This window comes from Zea mays, unplaced genomic scaffold (assembly GCF_902167145.1).
Source record: "Zea mays cultivar B73 unplaced genomic scaffold, Zm-B73-REFERENCE-NAM-5.0 scaffold_553, whole genome shotgun sequence".
Lineage (NCBI taxonomy): Eukaryota > Viridiplantae > Streptophyta > Magnoliopsida > Poales > Poaceae > Zea > Zea mays.
The window spans coordinates 15,001-34,933 of NW_023367205.1; the positions used below are offsets into that span (position 1 = coordinate 15,001).

General features: G+C 43.5%; 1 pseudogene across 1 annotated transcript; it reads right to left on the reverse strand.

Moving 5' to 3' along the window:
• Positions 1-10,386: 10,386 nt before the first annotated feature.
• LOC118475675 (ribulose bisphosphate carboxylase large chain-like) lies at positions 10,387-17,821 on the reverse strand (annotated as a pseudogene). The gene has a single exon (XR_004855055.1). The product of XR_004855055.1 is annotated as a ribulose bisphosphate carboxylase large chain-like (transcript).
• Positions 17,822-19,933: the final 2,112 nt, after the last annotated feature.

Sequence of the window (19,933 nt, forward strand, 5' to 3'; positions counted from 1 at the left end):
TTTGTCACAGCGTGCTCATGCTTGCTTCTGAGCTGACTAACGAACCTATGACTGCGGCAGCAATGGATCTCGACTCCATCCATACCGCTCTTCCTCAGCGCACGCGCCTGTGCTATGGAATCGATTCATCCCAATGGTTTGGAGCAGAGAGACTCATCCACAAGATTGATGAGGGACAAGCCGCCTTTGTAGAACAACCTACACTACAGCTTCTCATAGGCCAAGGTAGAGGTTGACCAACACCAGCCCGCCCGCTTTGCTTTTCAGTGAAAGAAAGTCCTCATTCCTCTGCTCTGGACAAAGATGACATTCTAGGTGCCTCGAGCGTGAAACAATCCATTAGGACGTAGCCCTGCTACAAGAAAGGTGCCAGACTTAGCCAGGTCTAGACTTCGACTTCTAAAAAGAGAAAGCCACTCACTCAAAAAAGAGGAGGAAGCGGGACTGACCTCTGTTCGAGAATAGAATATAGCAAGGAATCGAGGAAATCTGTCTTATGGAGGAATGTTGAAGACGGACAACCCAACTAGGAGAGTACATGAATCAGGAATCTTGCTTAGATCCAATCCATTACGACGAGATTCTACCATTCGGGCTTCATCTTGTGCTATTCCTAGGGAATTAGTGATTCATTGAGAACATGAAAACATTGCGATAGTGAAGATACCATACCACTCTCTTTCACCACAGCATTGCTGTTTATTTCCTTAGAAAAAGTAGGTGTTTATTTCCTTAGAAAAACAAGACTAGACTAGACGGAACAACATACATAGCCTAGGCATATCTGGGGTGGGGCTTCTCTTCACTTTTTACAGAGGCTAGAGCCGAACCTTTAGGAAGAGCGATATTGATCTAGTAAAGTAAGTGATCTAGGCTCGATTCCATTCCCCTTTCTCTAGTATCGATTCCATCTTAAGGTGGTGCTACCCGCTTCAAAAACCCGTTCTGCCAATCTATACTTGAGTTCGTTCCCTTGCACTTCACAAGGAACTAGTACTAGTCAGCTCAGGCTAAAAGATACACATTCAAGCTGGGAGCATGGAAAGCTTATCCTTGCCAATGCTTCTCACGGGGCTGGACTAGTATTTCTGCTGTTGGTATCTTTTCTGCTCTGCTGAAGTGAACATATACTAACAAGGGTGTCAACCTATGGCCAGTATCAAGTGCCAGTGCCGCAGAGAAGTGCTTAACCTTTTATCCCGAGCTTTGGACAGAACCGCTTTCCTAGCAGCAAGGGCTTTATTGACCACTGAACAGATTCGCTATTCGCAGGCTTTCTTCCTTCCGCTCATGGAAGCACTCATGCATCCACTTCACTTGCTAATTCAGCCGTTGACCCTACCTCAGCCCAAGGCAAAGAAGAATATTACGTACGAGGACTACGATTCGTTCCACATTAGTGAGCCCTGTCCTATATGCTCAAATGCACTCGGTTCAGTTCAGGTTGGACAATCTCATATTATAGAAATACAAATACGCTATCAAAAATCTCATAAAGAAATGTGACAAATTCATCTTAGCGAGCGTATGGATCATATGCCCCATTCAATTAGCCCAGGCGCCCAGTGATCGGAGTGATTTCCTTACATCGGGAAGTTCTTACGTTCCTGATACCGGAGTAGAATACTATTGATCATTCTCAATGGCCCAGCCCAATAGAGATAGAAATCATTTCTCTAATTTCTTGATCGATAAAAAAGGGCATAACTCATAACTAAACTAATTGTGTTGCCCATGAAGGGTAGTCAGTAGCAACGGATGCACTACACTTGTACTTATACTTTGAGCGCACTAGCCTTTAGCGGCGTTGCGCGTTAGGACGACTACGAAATCCGTTTTCTTTTGCATCCGCTTTCTTTGCTTCCTCCGTTCCCGGCTTATTCTTCAACTCAGCACCTGTCTTTTGGGTTGAGCACTAGCACCTGGCACTTCTACCACTGATCCCATTCACTCAACAGATTTCTTCTTTGACAAGCCAGGATTGGACTGTACGAATTGGGTGGGCACTTGGCTAATGGATGTTGCGAGAATAGAACGAATCCCTCTTCTCTGAATTGGCGGATCTGAGATTCCTTCCTCCTGGAGAATAGAGATCTTGACTATCTTTACTTGAAAGCCCTCTCTACTACCAGTTTGAGCACTGGCCTATTTGCTTGCCGGGATATGAGAACAGAACCTTGGTTCATAGCAGCTAGTTTCTCGTGTGGATGGATACGGTTTCATTCTGACCTTTGTTGACTTCGGGCAAGGGAAAGTCATGGGATCTATCTAGTTCATAAACTGCCAGTGCTTTTGCTTTCTACGAGGCAAGTCAAGTCAATCAAAGGCAAGGGACCAAACCCCACCGCTAGTCTAGGCAAGGCTATGAAATGAACTTATAGAGATGATTCGCTCGTACAAAAGAAAAGGAGATCGTTTACCGGGGGACGTTGTTAAAGCGTATGCCGAAAGATACAAAACTTCGAAAATAGTGGCAGTTGGCGTGAGGGTCTATAGTATAGTATAGTATAGTTTGGGTCTCAAAAATGAATGTGACGTTCGCCTACTTTCCGTAGAGGAGGGCAAGAAATTCGAAATTACAAGTTGATCTACCCAAGAAATTGAACGATCTCAATCAGCTTATCGAGCCAAGGAAGTGGGACCTAAAACTAGGTAAGGAGAGAACTTGACCACCCCTCCCCAACTACATAACCAAGAGGAAGGGGGAAAAACTCCTCGAAAACCTTCCGTCTTCTTCGTTGGGGATCTCGAAACCCTACCCTATGAATTTTGTTCTGATGAGGTGAAATCACAAGTCGCGTATGCGGGAGGCTTACCAACCTATGAACCAGAATCGGATCCGAACCGGAACAAACGAGTGCTTTCATTCCTCGCTAGATAACAACAGATTCTACCACTGATCCCAATCCCAAGTCCGGATTCTACCACTGATCCCAAGCCCGGATTCCACTACCTATCAATGTGTCAGTTCACTAAAGCAAATCGTCTTTCCAAGGTGGGCAATGACATTCAAAAGTGATAGAACGGCTGATGTTGCCTCAAAAACACGGGTTCTTGAGCGTATTTTAGAAAGACTTCTGGCTTCTTTGGGTTGGGCATGATAACAACCGACTTGTTCACACCTGTATGAGACCAAGGGACCGATGTACCCAACATCCTATTCTTTCTTTTCCACGGCTTTGCTTTGACTCATGCGTAGAATTGAACAGAACAGGGATCAATCCTGGCCTGGCCTGGCCTTTGCGGCCGATATGAGTGATATCTTCCGTACTAGAGGGATGGAAGCGGCACCCTTATATAGACTTCCCTAGACTCTACTCTCTTTTCTTTACCAGCGAGTTCGAGTCAGCACACGTCCACGCAACCACTACTCTACTTACCGGCGCACGCAACCACTACTTAAAATCTCAATCCCAGTCCCATCCGTTCTATAAGCACTCATGCCGGAACTCACTTCGAAGAAGACAATGTTGCCGATGATAAAAGAGATGGCAGCACAACTTCTATTTTTTATGCTATGCAAATCTCTATGGATTCCCTTGGCTCACACTTTTATTCATCTAATCTACGAGAACACTAGCGTGCCGCAGTAGACGAAGAAGGGAGTGCCACTATTGCTTGGGTCGGTTCATCAAGCTGGCACTTCTCCTGAAGCCACAAGCGAACCAGATCTAGTTAGATCCGAAATCTTAGGTGTAGGTCCCGATCCGTTCTTTTATTCTACACATTATTACTCATTGGGTATCGATTGCAGTTTGATTTGTTGGCCCTGGAGAACTGCAGTCTTCAACTGGCGCACTGGAAAGTGAGAACTCTTTCTTTCCTTTTGATTGAACTCTACAATACGATTTCGGAGATTGGTACCAGATTGGAATTCATTCTCGGAACTCTCCTCTAGAGAATGGCCTGGCTAAAGAGAAAGATCTGATCTGTATTGTATCCCGGCACCGGCACGAATCGAACAAGAGTGCAGCGCGTTGATCTTATGATATGCGCCAGGAAATAGTGCCACTGGCAGCCACTAGGTGAGATCAAATCTACTTTTGGAATTGTAAATCCATTCTCCCGAGGCAAAATCGGGTGATGAAGAGGTGGTCCAGGCCCAGGAACGGAGGAATGCTACACGAACAGAAGTTTGCACTTTCTTAGGAATGGCTCCCAAGCTTGCCATACGATTCACAACTTTCGCCCAAATAACCAGCTTGCTCTAGAAATAATATTGAATTTAATAAAGCTACTTCCTAGCTTTGGGTCAAGGTAACCCACACAGGTAGTTGTAGAAGCACGGGGTGGGTCATCATTAGGCCTATATCCTCTGGCACATGCTTTAGGGCTCCCGCGGGTCCATCCTCTGCAAAGTAAACAGCATCTCGATTCCCCGAATTAAAGAGTGACTGGTTCCCAGCTTGGGAAGAGGTCCAGAATTAGTACTAGAGATGTTGGCAGGGGAAGCCCATATCCATCCCTCGCCTCGAAAAGGGCTTAAGAGCTCCATACCTTTTGGGTATAGATCAAACAAAATAGGGGTATGGGCCATGGGTCGACTCGGGTAAGCGATTGGGACATCCCTCGAAAGAGGCGAACTGCTCTCGTTTCCATATCCGCTTAGCAGTTGCGTGTTGTTGCGCGGGATCATATGCGGGGAAGGGTCCGAATAAGACGATGGCAGCTCCAGAACATAAAAAACAAGGCTTTTCCAGGGGCCTCTCCTTGGGGAGCACGGCATCAACTCCCTGGTGGCATTTCATTTGATTAAATATTAAATAAATAAATAAGTGTGTGTTGTCCACTGCCTCCAATTCCTTAAGAGTAAGAGCCAGGGTTCATTGGATCTCGCTACACCCCTTCTCTTTGTTTAGGCATTCCGCGCCATCTACCGCTATGAATGGCACCTTTGTCCCTAGATTTCTATCACAGTTCTGTATATCCGGTTCGGGATGGAAAGGCAAGGATGGCACCCTAATCCCAAACTATCCCTCGAAAGATTGGATCTTTTCGGTCTGTTTATAGTTTCAATGCCATCTTCCTATTGGTATTTCGATTGAGCTGAGCTATTAAGGTGCGGTTGACGGCACAAGTGCCCCTCCACTGCCGCTTTCTTTAGGAGAATGGGACAACTCCGTACCGCCCCGCGCCCCTTCCCCTTTCAAGAGGTTGTATTGGTGCATCAGCGATCGCCACTTCCGTTTCATATAGCAGCAAAAGTTGACAAGTCCTTTTTCCCTCTATGGATGGAAAAGAAGAAAGTGCGTTTCAGAAAAGTGGCCTTTTTTCTGATTTCTAGTAGGGATGCCTTGCCGGAAGGTGCCGGAGGAGAATAGATAGTTGGGGCAGGCTATCGAGGTCAAATAGCTGGTAGTACTTTTCCCATTTCCCACTAGGGAATCATCCTTTTCTGATTCGGATGAGTTTCCGAGGAAGAGTAGTAGTAGTGACGAATTGGCTAAAAGCAGGTGGCATTGGGATCTGTTGTCAAACAAACTCTATTGCTGATACACGAGCGGAAGGAAGTCGCAGATCAGTCGTTCAAAGAAGATCTCGGTCCCCCTTTTTTTAGCGTGGAATAGGCGAATCAACAAAGAATTTCTCAACAAATAAGGGACTCGTACGTACCAATGATTTACTATCGAGATCGAGTTTCGCTAGAAAACAGACTTTTCTCTATTCCACAAGGACAAAAGAAGTGCCGAGTGGTGTTACACAAGTTCAAAAGAAGGAAGTAAGAGTGGTGTCGACTTATTGCCCAGAACGAGCCAGTGCCGCTATCAAGCAGTAAAGTGGCCGGGCCCTTCCATGAGTTTAGATCTCTATGTATGAATCTCTTATGAAATCCAATACTTTTTATCATTTCAGAACGATCAGCATACTGTGTGACTTCTGCGTGACAGTTCTTGCATTTCGTTTGTTGCTTTGCATGAACATTTAGATATTGGAAAGCGAACTCCCTTAATTAGGAATTTCATAGATAGAGAAGGACGGGAAAAAAGAGAGAGACTGACTAACTACCCGGATCAATGCTGATTGACGACTGAATAAATAGCCGGAAGCAACAACTGCACGAGAGAGAAAGAGCGGATCCAACTAAGGAAATGCAGTACCTGTTCTGTCGGAGCTAATCATGCAAAGCTAGCGTAGCGCCAGCCGTCGAAGTGAATGAATTCGAAAGAACGAAGAAATAAGGAAATGAGACGACTCTTTCTTGAACAATTTCATAAGCAGATCTTCCCCTCCACACCAATCACGAGTTTTTTTTTATTCCTCTCGTATATCGTCGTCACGCCCTTAATGATAGGTTTTGAAAAAGATTTTTCATGTCATTCCCATTTAGGTTCGATTCGGATCTCTCTGTTGTTTCCCTTTCCTCCCGAACCTTTTCCTCGAAATGATAAAGAATCTGGTACACTCGAATTGTATTATTTAAGTGCTTATTGCTTGCCAAAAATCCTACTTCTACAATTGGTAGGTCACCGGGTTATTCAAATAAGTCGTGTTTTCTGTGCTTTTCCCATGTTACAACTTCCGTACCAATTCGATCGATCCGGAATGGATCGGTTAAACATTCTATTAGGGAGCCCGGTCTTGACTCTTCTGTGTGGTATTCATTCTCGTTCGGCTCTTGGAGTCACATCCAGCAGTGGTTGGAACAGCTCGCAAAATCCAACCACTTCACCTACTTTATTGCCCCCAACCGTTTCCCGTACCTCTATAGAAACAGAAGGGTTTCATGTTCTTTCATCGATTGGGTATTCCTCTCCTTTTGTATCTCTTTATCCAATTTCGGTCTCGATTAGTTCACAAGATTGAATGGCCAAGTCATGGAAAAGCCGTTATTCGATTGTTTTAAAAGAATGTGTTGAGCCGGGCCCGGGTATGTAAGTTCAGCGATGTACAAACAAGGATTGATTTGACTTCCGCACCTAGGGTTCTATTTTTTAAGAATAAGGAAGAGGAATAGAATCTCATTCATGTGTTCATGCTAACAGAAGAGCGGATCCAATACACATACATAAGGCATCGGTTGTTCTTAACAGCGATGGCTATTCATTTAAGTCTTCGGGTAGCACCACCAGATCTTCAACAAGGTGGAAATTCTCGTATAGTATAATATAATAGTAGTAGACGGCAGTAGATCCTACAACGGTACTTCCGTGGAGATACGATCCTACAACGACTATTTCCTTGCAAAGCAATTCAAACAGTACCGGTACTCCTAAGCCATGAAACCAATGCTAAGGGAAAGACTTCTGCTCGCTGGATCAAAGAAAAGGTAATATCCTCGGGAAAGGCTAAGCACATTCGAAGACTGGCTTTCGATTCGTATCCTCTGAGCAAGGCCTATTCCGGGGAAACAACTAAACCCTGGGCTGTTTATGATGTGAGGCTGATTCCTATTCCACAAAATGGTACGGTTGTTGTATTCCGATTAGCGGTGCCCAGGAAAGAACGGGTACTTAACGGCTGCTATAAACCATTATGGAATTCTGTGTTACCTTCATTCAATATCTTATATTAGGTATAGAATCGATCATAGTTCCCCCACGACCAAGAGAAGTGGCTTATCTATTGAATAATAGATCTCGTAAATCAAATAGGTTATGACAAGAGAGGGTTCCTACACTCGTTCTAATGGAACGTGGGGATCAAAGCAAGAGTCAAAGTCACAGATCAGGATGGACATAGTACCAATTCTGTTAAGCCACAACCAACTATCTTATCAACCCAAAGCTGCAAGAAGAGAAGTTAAGTTGTTGACCAGGTTCAAATAGCCCAGTTTCAAATAGTGCCGTATTGAATGCGCAAAGTGCTGCTCAGCCTAGCCTAATAGAGGAGAGGATGGATCCGACCTCTAGCTCTTTACTTTTACTGCCTGTGCAGCTAAGGAAAGACAACTACACTTCCAAGTCCTAAGAGAATACTAGTATACGATCTGTTATATAAATAGGTAAATGTTCCTTTCCATTATGAATCGCGATTGTATGGCCAACCATTGCGGGTAGAATGCTAGATGCCCGGGACCACGTTACTATTATTTATTTCTTTCTCCTCCTTCATATTGACCTTTTCTATTTTTGCCAATAAATGACGAGCTACAAAAGGATTCGTTTTTTTTGCTGATTACTCCTTTTTTTCATTTTAAAGAGTGGCATCCTATGTCCACTATCTCGATCGAGGTATGGAGGTCAGAATAAATAGAATAATAATGAATGGAAAAAAGAGAAAATCCTTTAGCTGGATAAGGGGCGGATGTAGCCAAGTGGATCAAGGCAGTGGATTGTGAATCCACCATGCGCGGGTTCAATTCCCGTCGTTCGCCCATCGCATTATTGCAAATTCCAAAAATGCAATTTTCCATATTCCTAGTTACGTATTTACTTACCTTACGGCGACGAAGAATAAAACTATCACTATATTTTTTCCTTTTCCTAGTTCTTCTTCCAAGCGCAGGATAACCCCAAGGGGTTGTGGGTTTTTTTCTACCAATGGGGGCTTTCCCTTCACCACCCCCATGGGGGTGGTCCACAGGGTTCATAACTACCCCTCTTACTACGGGGCGTTTACCTAGCCAACACTTAGATCCGGCTCTACCCAAACTTTTTTGGTTCACCCCAACATTACCCACTTGTCCGACTGTTGCTAAGCAGTTTTGGGATACCAAACGGACCTCCCCAGATGGTAATCTTAAAGTGGCCAATTTACCCTCTTTTGCAATCAGTTTCGCTACAGCACCTGCTGCTCTAGCTAATTGCCCACCCCTTCCACGTGTGATTTCTATGTTATGTATGGCCGTGCCTAAGGGCATATCGGTTGAAGTAGATTCTTCTTTTTTCTCAAAAAACCCCTTCCCAAACTGTACAAGCTTCTTCCAAAGCATACGGCTTTCTAGATGTATATGACGATCTCTAGACAGATGGATCTTATATGAATCGTATGATGAAGTACCACATGAGTGGATATATAGAAAAGGAATCCAAATCCGCCGAATCGCTCATGTTATGATCTTCTACATCCTAGGTCTCCGCGTTCCGTCATCTGGCTTATGTTCTTCATGTAGCATTCAGATCGAATGACTCTATGAAATTACGTCGATACTTCCACATATTATGGGTAACGTAGGAGACATCCCTATTTTCACCCGGGGGTCTTAATTACCACTGCTTAGCTTCGCCTCTGACCATAAAATGAAATGTGAATAACCCGTCCTCCTCTCTTTGAAACAAGGGGCGCTTCCGGTTCTGTGCGTGCTTCAAACAATTTTGTCTTCTCCATATCTCTAGAGTCAAGAATTTTCTATGAGGAACTACTGAACTCAATCACTTGCTGCCGTTACTCAACAGTTTTCTGTTGAGGTCTATCCCGTAGAGGTAGTCAAATTGGATCAGTGATCGATTTCTAGGTTTCGTCGTAAACCTAATTGGTTACTTCCAATTACGTAAATCAATAGTTCAAACCGCACTCAAAGGTAGGGCATTTCCCATTGATATAGGAACTTTTGTACCAGAAACAATAGTATCTCCAACCCTCTGGGATGTAAAATATATCTCTGCTCACCATCCCCCCAGAAATAGTGTATGAGACAAATGTATGCATTTCGATTAGGGTCGTATTCTATGGTTACGATTCTACTCTACCAGATATGTCTTTTTGATTCCGTCGAAAATAGATTTTACGGTATAGGCGCGCCTCCCCCTCTATGCCTTGCGGTAATGATTCCTCTGGCATTACGACCTTTACCACAACGGTGCCGTCCATGGATCAATTTATTTCGTGGATTGGATTTCACTTGCCTGTCTACGGTTCCCTTGCGTGTGCTCGGGATAGGTGTTTTGTATAAATGTTTCGCCGTATTATTAAGTATTCTCCTTGAGTTCGTTTCTCTATCTAGAAGTGGAATAGAATAACCCGGTTGAAGGGTAATGATCATACGTCTGTAATGCATTGTATGTCCCAGAATAGGTCCCATTCTTCTACCCTTTCCGGGTAGTCGATGGCTATTCACAGCTACTACCTTAACACCAAAGAAGAGTTCGACCCAATGCTTGATTTCTGTCTTAGTGAATCCCGATTCGACATTAAAAGTATATTGATTCTTTCCCAATAAACGAAGACTCTTTTCTGTAAATACTGCGTATTTGATTCCATTATCGTACGATAATACTATATTTTTATTTATATTTGTTTATTGTATTATACCTTTCTATATTCTAGATATATAGAATAGAAGAATCTCGATTTGTCAAGTCTCATGATCGTATCAAGATCTATTTCAATTCGGCTCAGTCTTTTTTTTTTAGAAAAGATTGAGCCGAATTGAATTGCAATCAATTAGAGGAATAAAGAAGAATTACTGCATTTCTTAACTTATTTTTTCTCTTTCTATTTTGCTTCTTTTTTATTTTATATGGTATCCATCGCTTTGAAACCATCAAATTGGATCTCCTTCCATATTTCACAAGCTGCGGCTAGTTCAGCACTCCATTTGCAAGCTGCTTTGATAATTTCATTACCTTCACGAGCAAGATCGCGCCCTTCGTTACGAGCTTGTACACAGGCTTCTAAAGCCACACGATTAGCTGCTGCACCAGGTGCATTTCCCCAAGGATGTCCTAAAGTTCCTCCACCAAATTGTAATACGGAATCATCTCCAAAGATTTCGGTCAGAGCTGGCATATGCCAAACATGAATACCCCCAGAAGCCACCGGTATAACACCTGGCATGGATACCCAGTCCTGAGTGAAAAAGATACCGCGATAACGATCTTTTTCAATAAAATCATCGCGCAATAAATCAACAAAACCTAAAGTTATTTCGCGTTCCCCTTCTAACTTACCTACTACTGTACCGGAGTGGATATGATCTCCCCCCGACATACGCAATGCTTTAGCTAATACACGGAAATGCATACCATGATTTTTCTGTCTATCAATAACTGCATGCATTGCTCGGTGAATGTGAAGAAGTAGGCCGTTGTCGCGGCAATAATGAGACAAAGTAGTATTTGCGACCTCCTGTTAAGTAGTCATGCATTACAATAGGAACCCCTAATTCCCTTGCAAATACAGCTCTCTTAATCATTTATTCGCATGTACCTGCAGTCGCATTCAAGTAATGCCCCTTGATTTCACCGGTTTCGGCTTGTGCTTTATAAATTGCTTCGGCACAAAAGACAAAACGGTCTCTCCAGCGCATAAATGGTTGTGAGTTTACGTTTTCATCATCTTTGGTAAAATCAAGTCCACCGCGTAGACACTCATAACACGCTCTACCGTAATTTTTTGCGGATAATCCGTTTAATAGTACATCCCAATAAAGGACGACCGTACTTGTTCAACTTATCCCTTTCAACTTGGATACCGTGAGGCGGACCTTGGAAAGTTTTTGAATAAGCAGGGGGAATTCGTAGATCCTCCAAACGTAGAGCGCGTAAGGCTTTGAAACCAAATACGTTACCCACAATGGAAGTAAACATGTTAGTAACAGAACCCTCTTCAAATAGGTCTAATGGATAAGCTACATAACAGATATATTGATCTGGGTCCCCAGGAACGGGCTCGATGTGATAGCATCGTCCTTTGTAACGATCAAGACTGGTAAGTCCATCAGTCCAAACAGTTGTCCATGTACCAGTAGAAGATTCCGCAGCTACTGCAGCTCCTGCTTCTTCAGGCGCCCGAGCTGAGGAGTTACTCGGAATGCTTGCTGCCAAGATATCAGTATCCTTGGTTTCGTACTCCGGGGTGTAGTAAGTCAATTTATAATCCTTAACACCAGCTTTAAATCCAACACTTGCTTTAGTTTCTGTTTGTGGTGACATAAGTCCCTCCCTACAACTCATGAATTAAGAATTCTCACAACGACAGGGTCTACTCGATATGGATTAGGCGTAAATGAAACCTTTGCAAAAATCGAAAAAAAAAATATTTAATTAATATCAACTCATTAAATAAAAAAAGGAGTATGCTTAAGTTAATGAATATGTTTCATTCATATATAATGTGTACACCCTGTGTACAAATGCAAAGCAAGTTCTTTCCAATGCTACTTCCAAAATGCCAGTGCACGGATTTGATCTCTTGACTTTTATTAGCTCCTGATATAGATAATGCTACGTGCTCGCTAACTCTATTCGTCCTGGCATGGCAAAGCGGCGAACCTGCCTGCCTAATGAAGAAAGAGAAGTCGATCTAGAGAAGCTTCTTAAGTAAGAATAAGATGGCAAAAGAGTAGAGATTTTACAGTTCATTCGCTTGGAAGCTAGCTTCATCTGGAGCATACACTCTGGGAGGGGTATCACAATCTTCTGTACCTATATGGAAATCGTAGCAAGGCTAGCTTGTAACATCGAAGAGCAGGCATTTCCAATTAGTTTAGTTGAAACGTTGCAAAAACCATAGAGCTGAGCTGGCTTATTAGGTAGTTCCTTTTTGCATTATATATTTAACGCCTTCTTGCTCATCTAGAAACTCTCCCTCTCATATCTCGTGACAACTATTCCTGTCTCGGTTATCTGTGCTATCCAAATGCCTGCCTCTTTGTAAGCCCGTGCAGACTGAAATGCATATGCCTCCCAAAGCGGATTAAGCATATCCTCGCTCTCTCTACCCTTTCCTCTCTCATTCCAGAAAAGAAGTGCAATATGCGATCAATAAGCTTACGGATTCAATACCTTTGATAGCATCATAAGTAGTGCCGTAGGTTCAATCCCAACCAATGCCCAGCTTCAGCAAATAGAAGAAGGGTTAACATCATGAATATGCGATCAAGCAAAGAGTGAAGAAGCAGCAATACGTGTTTTGAGTTATCTTTCTTTTTTCTTCTAAAAAAGCAATAGAAAAGAAGAAAGAATTCCGTAGTGTGTATCAACTTCATCTTCTCCACAACCTCACAGACCTTATCACTAGGGAAAGCCGATACAGCTGATCCCTCACCAGATGAGGCTGGTGACAAGTTCCAATTGTACTTTTGTTGACCAATATCTGACCGAGAAATGAGTTGATGAACCCGTCTTACCAGAGATAGGAATTTTTCCATTATTCGATGATCCAACGCGCTAAGGGAATTCATGTTCTCAGTATTGACCATTACCCTGGATTCTTTCCTACCCTCAATTGTGCCACCTTCTTGTTACTCGCTGGCCGAGTATAATCATTATTTTATTTCCAATTCTAGTAGTTTGTAGTTTGATGAATATAGTTTATAACTATAATATGGGTTATAACTCAGTCTGTTTATTAAACGATTCTCGCCTTCCAGCAGCTTCAGGTAGCCTCCCTTAACCCTGCAGGATTCGAGGGAGTCGTCGAGCCTTCAATTCATCCGGCACTCGCTGGTAACTTCCAGGAGCCTCGAATGATTCCGACACCCTCTTCAGCGCTTCTGGACGGTTCTCAACTGAAAAGTAAACTCAATTCGTTAATAACCCGCTTTGCAAATTTCTTTTTCAAGTGCAAAAACGATGAAAGGATCAAGGTCCCTTTCTTTAACGATTGTGGCCTTTTTTGAACTAATTTTCGGACTTCTATCCGCGTCTTTTAGCCTCATCTTCATATAGCTGGAAAATCCGTGCAAATAACTCCGCCATCAACGGTTCCTTCCTCGGCTAAGAATAATGCTATGCTATCCGGAATTGCAATTAGATAGTTGTAGATAAGGTAAGGCCCTTCCCCTCTATCCAGTTCAAACCAATGGCATGAAATAGCACTAGCGAAAAGGCTAAGCACATTTGATAGAGGTATACCTCACCAAAGCAAAGAAGAACAAAACCTGGGACGAGGACGGTCGCGAATGCAAATGCTTATGGTTCTAATCAAGTGAAGCCAATGCTAGGAGGTTGAAACTAGAGGTCACAAGGCATGACGCTGGAGAAAGAGAAGCGTGATGTTGTCAGCAATCAAATTATCGTAAATAGATAGTATAGTATAGTATAGTTACGCTTTCCTGAGTGACTGGATTCCTAGCTCTTCGACAGCAAGAAGTGGTACGAACTTCATCAGCGCATGAGAAGCAAGCGGTCTTAGTGGAGTGGCGGACTTCCCCTTTCAAGGAAAGGAAAGTTTTCGGATTCTCGTCAAAGAGGAGAGCTGAGCCTAAAGAAAATCACATCAAGCTAAGTGCAAACAGGCGCAATCAAGATCACAAGAAGAAGAGAAGAAACAAGAAGAAAACACACCAAGGCATTAATCAACAGCCTAAGCCGAAGCCACCATAGGCAATAGATCACAATTCAAGGAAAGGAGCAGGGTCACTAATATTGTATGGATAGTACTCGAAGAAAGGGAACTCCCAGGAAACCTAATCTATAAGAGCCGTGTTCGTGCTGTGGATTTCAAAGTGAAGTTCTTAGGTGGAGGCGAGTTCTGTTCTATTCTATGACAATCCTCAAACTCCATTCATCGATTGCTGTTCCATTGAAGGGAAGGAACTCTATGTTGGAAGTCTTCCCAAGCCAAGAAACAAGATCTGTGTCTCTATTACTCGAGCTGTGTCAATGACATAAACACGCCGTAGTAGGGTGTGCCGTTCACCCATCTCAGACGCCATAGGTTCTCTATTCTTAGGATCTGCCTGGCCTGGCCACTCAAAGAAAAAGTACAATCTGCTGGGTTTTGACATCAGTGAGGATAAGTCACGTACGAGTTCAGGGCACATGATCTTTCGAAGTGCCATAGGAATTCTAAGAATAAGGGATGGTGCCAACGAGAAAGAGACCCAGCTATTGTACTGGTAGAGAAGTGACTCGACTGGAAAGGCAGCTACCTTGGTTCTTCGAATAGGTGTGGGTAAACTGCTCGCATTTTCCTATGTGGGTGGCGAAAGATTCTTGCTAGATTTGGATCTTAACTCATACCGCTGTTGTGGCTTGAAGGGAAAACCAATTCATCCTTATGCTTTTTGCGCTAGATAAGAACAAGAACTTCCCTTTAAGTCTTTCCGTCTTTCTACCTGACCTGCAGAGGACTAGATAGAGGCTGGCAAGCCATAGACTCATTGGGGTCTAAGTAAGTACAAACAACTTCAACTCCTCGCGAACCGACAGGACAGATTTCCCCGGCAGCTGCAGCTACTGGTATCAGCACCAACCAACTCTATTCTAGCCTCGTAAGCCACTTCTCCTCTCCCGGCAGGCTTGGTCTCGCCTTCTCCAATTATCGGCATCTCTCTCCTATTATCGTATGAGAATTCTAGCCAGTCACTTCGGGAAGGAAGTCAACTGCAAATAGCCAGCCTCCACGAACAGCAAAGGAGCTACGGCACTTCTGGCACTATCCTCAAACCCATATGGCGCGTCGTCAACCCAATTTGCCAAGCGTCAATCTCAATCTTCCAAAAAAAAGGAAACTAGCTATCTAGAGGAAACTAACTATCTCTATCTAGAAGAAGCTGAGAAAGGTACCGCTGTCTATGAAGCAAGGTCAGAATGTGCCGCTAAGATCCCAGCCAGGCTATGATAGCAGGAATAAGAAATTGCCATAGGGGAATCCATTCATTCTCGACCATACAGGGAGTTTAGTTTCGAGGATAGCGTATTCGTCCGAAGTCGTATTAGTTGGCATTGTCACTGGAACAGTTTCCTTGATATCATCTGTGGGCTCTCCATTGGTTTGGTCCGGCATCTTAGGTTTCGCAGGATCACTTCACTTAACTTATTTCATTTCGAGAAAGAGAACGATTCTTCTTCGATCTAGAAAGAACGATTCTTCTTCGAAGCATGAACCAACCCGCACCTGCCCTCAAAGCAGATACGAATCACGGAAACTTTGCCTCTTCTGAAGCGCAGAACCAGAAAACCCACGGCCTGCTGCTTGATTAGAAAAAGGAGATCCACGGCCTGTGAGTAACTACGCCATGTTACGAATCACAGCCTGACTTCCTCTAGATGAAAGCATAGGTAGTGACGACCTATTGTTTTCTTCTCAGCGGACCCAATGAGTAACTACGCCATGTTACGAATAAAAGCGAGGGAAAATCGGATGAGCAACTTTTGCAGCTATATGAAATGCACTTTGGAAAATCAGGTCTTGAGGACGAAAAACACGATAAAATGGACTTGCCTACTTTTGCACCGAAGAAACTCATAAGTAATCCAATTTCCGAGGACACGAACGGAAGTAAGCTGTTTTTGGTATTCGTATCGGAATTAGCCAGAAGAAGAAACCATTTTCACTGCCCTTCATTCTTTGGCCTGCCTGCCTTAGTGGCCCCTCTCTGATAAGGTTTTCAAAACGAAAAAAAAATGACAAATCTGGTCCGATGGCTCTTCTCCACTAACCACAAGGATATCGGTACTCTATATTTCATCTTCGGTGCCATTGCAGGAGTGATGGGCACATGCTTCTCCGTACTGATTCGTATGGAATTAGCCCGACCCGGCGATCAAATTCTTGGTGGGAATCATCAACTTTATAATGTTTTAATAACGGCTCACGCTTTTTTAATGATCTTTTTTATGGTTATGCCGGCGATGATAGGTGGATTTGGGAATTGGTTTGTTCCGATTCTGATAGGTGCACCTGACATGGCATTTCCACGATTAAATAATATATCATTCTGGTTGTTGCCACCAAGTCTCTTGCTCCTATTAAGCTCAGCCTTAGTAGAAGTGGGCAGCGGCACTGGGTGGACGGTCTATCCGCCCTTAAGTGGTATTACCAGCCATTCTGGAGGAGCAGTTGATTTAGCAATTTTTAGTCTTCATCTATCAGGTGTTTCATCAATTTTAGGTTCTATCAATTTTATAACTACTATCTTCAACATGCGTGGACCTGGAATGACTATGCATAGATTACCACTTTTTGTGTGGTCCGTTTTAGTGACAGCATTCCTACTTTTATTATCACTTCCGGTACTGGCAGGGGCAATTACAATGTTATTAACCGATCGAAACTTTAATACAACCTTTTTTGATCCAGCAGGAGGGGGAGACCCAATATTATACCAGCATCTCTTTTGGTTCTTCGGTCATCCAGAGGTGTATATTCTCATTCTGCCTGGATTCGGTATTATTAGTCATATCGTATCGACCTTTTCAAGAAAACCGGTCTTCGGGTATCTAGGCATGGTTTATGCCATGATAAGTATAGGTGTTCTTGGATTTCTAGTTTGGGCTCATCATATGTTTACTGTGGGCTTAGACGTTGATACGCGTGCCTACTTCACCGCAGCTACCATGATCATAGCTGTGCCCACTGGAATCAAAATCTTTAGTTGGATCGCTACCATGTGGGGAGGTTCGATACAATACAAAACACCCATGTTATTTGCTGTAGGGTTCATCTTTTTGTTCACCATAGGAGGGCTCACTGGAATAGTTCTAGCAAACTCTGGGCTAGACATTGCTCTACATGATACTTATTATGTGGTTGCACATTTCCATTATGTACTTTCTATGGGAGCCGTTTTTGCTTTATTTGCTGGATTTTACTATTGGGTGGGTAAAATCTTTGGTCGGACATATCCTGAAACTTTAGGCCAAATCCATTTTTGGATCACTTTTTTCGGGGTTAATCTGACCTTCTTTCCCATGCATTTCTTAGGGCTTTCGGGTATGCCACGTCGCATTCCAGATTATCCAGATGCTTACGCCGGATGGAATGCTCTGAGCAGTTTCGGTTCTTATATATCCGTAGTTGGGATTCGTCGTTTCTTCGTAGTTGTCGCAATCACTTCAAGCAGTGGAAAGAACAAAAGATGTGCGGAAAGTCCTTGGGCTGTTGAGCAGAATCCAACCACACTAGAATGGTTGGTACAAAGCCCTCCAGCCTTTCATACTTTTGGAGAACTTCCAACTATCAAAGAAACTAGAAACCAATCCAGTTGCTAGAAATCCATCATTAGCGAGACAATTATTTTTCTTTTCTTTTGATTTGTTTGGGCTTTGCCTTAACCGAAGCTATTGCATTGTTTGCACTTATGAGGGATCTTATTTGTGTTCTAAAATATTCGAGTAAAGTATGAAAGGCTGGAGCAACACTTCTCAATGCCACTTCCGGAAACAAATTCGTCGTGAATAAATAGAATAGCGGAATAAATAGAATAGGTTGGACATAGTTCCTTGTAGGATGAGTGGATACGTAACATAACCATTGGGGAGGCTTGATGTTTCCGTTCGTGGCGGGACATCCATCCCTCCCCTCACTTGAGTTTTGTAGGAAGTAAAGTGTCTCATATTCCATTCCATTCCAGTAGTATGAGCTTATTTCCTTTCCGATTCCGAGGCCACCATCTAGTGAGTGATTGGTATACTGCGGATGGTGGGAAAGAAGAGTGGGTAAGTGGGCTTCTTTCATGGGTTCGATTGGCTGGTTTTGACTGCCCTATTTTGCAGGATAGAAGAACTGTTTAATACTTTGGATCATGGATAATAAGCTGCTCTTGCAAAAGTGCCAGTGGTATAAAAGAAAAACTTCTCGACTTGGCAGATTCATTTCCTTTCTTTCGTCCTATGTTTGTGCAGGGGCCCCCGGTACCTGAATAGAGCGTGGATATTTATGGACGGGTCTAATCTCGTCGACATGCCACCCTCTCCTTTCAGTCGAGCATTTCACTCTCTCCTGTCGCTTTATTCGAGAATGCGAACACCTTAGCGCCCTCTACGCTCCTCCTTCCAATTGTTCGATCGTAGAATTGCACAAAAAAAGATTGAGAATCACCGATTGAACTCAGTAGAAGGTTTTCCCTGACTAAAGAGGCCTATGGAATAGAGGCGCGCAGCGTGGAAAGAATGGAAATTGCAAGTGCAAGACGGTAAAAACCGGGCTAGTTCTGCGTCGGTCATCATGCAACTTGACCACATGAAATTGGGGCGTCTCATTTCCGTGAGAATTGTAGTTGCATTCTCCTTGTGGAGAAGTCAAAGTGCCATAAAGGGTCGATCCATTCTATCTATTTAGAGGAGGGTGAGCCTACGACCACCAATTGCTTATCTCCAATTACCAATTGCAGCAGACTTGGACTAATGGAATTGCTTGAAGTGAAGACCAGTGAACAAAATGACAAAAAAGAATTGTTTACCTCTTTCGAGTTTCCACATTCTGGGCACAGCTAAGCGTTTAGTTTAGGCACATATTGGGTTTCAGACAGATAGGGAAGGTCAGCATGGGTTGACTGGGATCCCTCTGTTTCACTAGACTGGGGAGACGAGAACTATAGAATCTAAGGCGGCCCAGAGAAAGCAAGAGTGAGTTGCCCGGCCAAGCCCGTTGATTTGCTTCAGAACGAAGGTATTCGATTATTCCTGGGATGGGAGACATTGTGGATCTCTCGAGGACTATGAAGACCAAGGAGTCATGACTAATGATCCCGTACTTAGTGTGTACTGGTTTAGTAGGGAAGCCTTGCCTTTACCAGCTAAAGGGAAATAGGTGTGCTGGCTGCAGTGGAAAAGATCATATAATATAAGAAAGAAAGGGGTCGTCCCAAACTTGTGGAGTGCGATGGGGGACTTGGATCTAGTGCCGAGTGAGGAGCTTTGCGGAGCCTACTCCGGTAGACATATTCCGCAGCGAGATATTGAGTGCTGTCCGTGCTAAGGATAAGGACAGGTTAGGTTAGCTCTGATGGTGGGACATGCTGAGCGCACCCTAATCATCTTTGAATAAATAGCCCTCCACATTAGTGAATCCAAATCCAGAATACACATCCAAGGAAATGAGCATACTTCTTGGAACTACTAGAGAGTTCAAAACCTCTTGTCCCTTGGGCATAAATGATCAATTCTGTGAAAGGTTAGGCTAGTTGGTCCGGCGGAATGGAAACATTAGGGCTTGATTGACATACTCGAGACTTAGCAATCTGGGTTTCTTGGACTAGTTTTGTCAATGGGCTAAGACGAGATCCTACGGTTCACTTTTCTATCTTTAGCATTCCACTTCACTCCACAAGGGGAATCATGGATGAACAAGACAAACCGGGCCTACTCCTTCCCAATCTTCTGAA